The sequence below is a fragment of the Orycteropus afer genome, unplaced genomic scaffold (genome assembly GCF_000298275.1).
Source record: "Orycteropus afer afer isolate SDZICR_OR568_19922 unplaced genomic scaffold, OryAfe1.0 scaffold00163, whole genome shotgun sequence".
Lineage (NCBI taxonomy): Eukaryota > Metazoa > Chordata > Mammalia > Tubulidentata > Orycteropodidae > Orycteropus > Orycteropus afer.
In genome coordinates this window covers 2,319,082-2,320,906 of record NW_006921750.1, presented here as the reverse complement: position 1 = coordinate 2,320,906, position 1,825 = coordinate 2,319,082, and the positions used below count along the sequence as shown (strand labels likewise).

Sequence of the window (1,825 nt, the reverse complement as noted above, 5' to 3'; positions counted from 1 at the left end):
GGAGGGGAAGGGAGAGATGACTGCTAGATAGGTAGAGACAAATATTGATTTGGGTGAAGAGAAGGGCAATGTACCAAATGTGAATGATCAACACAATGACATTGAGGAAGAGGAAGACATTGAGAGGTATATGGGAGATACAGAAAACAAAAATGAACCCTTTTGCCCTACAGTACTGCATTGTCAATGATGGGAAACATTGATCTATGAGTAGGTAGATGGGTAAACAGGCTGAACAATTAGGTATGTCTATGCTGGGGGGAGTGTGTCCATGACCATGCATAGGGCTGGGAGACAATCTTTTTACAAGTGTATTTTTATGTGCTGTAAAAATTTCCAGGTATTGTTGTGTGACGCTGGTGGCCTCTGAGGCCTTAGTCTAAGTTGACACTGCTGCCACTGCCCTGCAGCCTACTTGCTGCCTCGGCAGTACACTGCTATTCTAAAATGGCTGCTGCTACCGGTGCTGTGGCAGCCTCAACCACCTTGGGTCAGATGGAAGGTAAAAAGATCACCAATCTGCAAGTCATCGATCTTAAGTCCGAGCTGAATTTAGACATCACTGGAGTCAAGACTGTGCTTGTGTTCCAACTCAAGCAGGCTACTGAAGAGGAAGGAGGTGAATCAGATAATATTGAATTAAATTTTTCAACTGATACTCCAAACAAGAAACCAGCCAAAGGCAAAGGTGAAAAATAAGAAGCAGATGAGTTGAGTGGAGATGCTTCTGTGGAAGATGATGTTTTTTCAAAGACTGTGAATTAGAGAACCAAGAGAGACATGAACAAGATGGAAATGATGAATTAAAGGGCTCTGAAGAATTTGGAGAAAATGAAGAAAACGTGCATCCCAAGGAGTTACTTTCTCCAGAAGAGAACAAGATTGCTCATGAATTAACAGAGGCAGAAGCAATAGAAGATATAGAAAAAGAGGACATCAAAAGTCAGGAAATTGGTGCTCAAGTAGGTGAAGACCATACCATTCTAACAGTCCAAGATGGTGAGGAAGAAGATAATAAGAAAGATATAGCAGGTACCAGTGATGGTACACAAGAAGTATGCAAATATCTTCTTTCAGATGGGAACCTAGCTGAGGCTGATCATACAGCTCATGAAGAGATGGAAGCTAATGTGACTGTGAAAGAAGCTGAGGCTGACAACACCTCTGTCACAATCCTGGCTGAAGATAACATATAATTCTGGATTTTGATGGAGATGACATCCTAGAAACAGGTAAAAATGTGAAAATGGCAGATTTTGAAGAAAGTAGGCCAAAATATGGGCATGATTAACTTAACATGATTGCTTTTCTCAATTTTGGAATAGTTCTGTTGTAACTTTTAATAGTTTTGTGTATCATTCAACTTTTTTTCTTTCAGCTCCAAGGTACATTTGAAAAGATTGATATTGGAACCATTTTATTTAATGCTGTATGATTATAAAGAGTAGTTTGCTTCTGAGTGGTAATGATTTAATTTGCAGCACTAGCTCTGTGGTGTCAGGCTCTAGAATTCCCTCTTGTCACTTAGCATTTTCAGCCTCCATTTTGAAGGCTGTCTAAGCTTAAAAAGTCTGCTGTCTAATTTTTAGAGAATTAAGATTGTTCCTTGTATTTCTGAGTAATATGTAACCTATTTTTGCAGAGAGCACTGTTACAGTAAGTGCATCTGTGTATCCTGGTTAAAAAAATAATGGACTCTTTTTTTTTAAATAAATCTTCATATTCTATATAGTTAAAAAAAAATCCAAGTATATACTAGAGCTGTCAAGGGACAAGGTTGCAGTCACTTCTTGGCCACAGCCAACTACCCAGAGAGAGCCACAGG

The 1,825-nt window shown here is 39.3% G+C and overlaps 1 pseudogene; it reads left to right on the top strand.

Annotated features, from left to right (window-relative positions):
• Positions 1-447: 447 nt before the first annotated feature.
• On the top strand, positions 448-1,291 carry LOC103201749 (annotated as a pseudogene).
• The last annotated feature ends 534 nt before the right edge of the window (positions 1,292-1,825 follow it).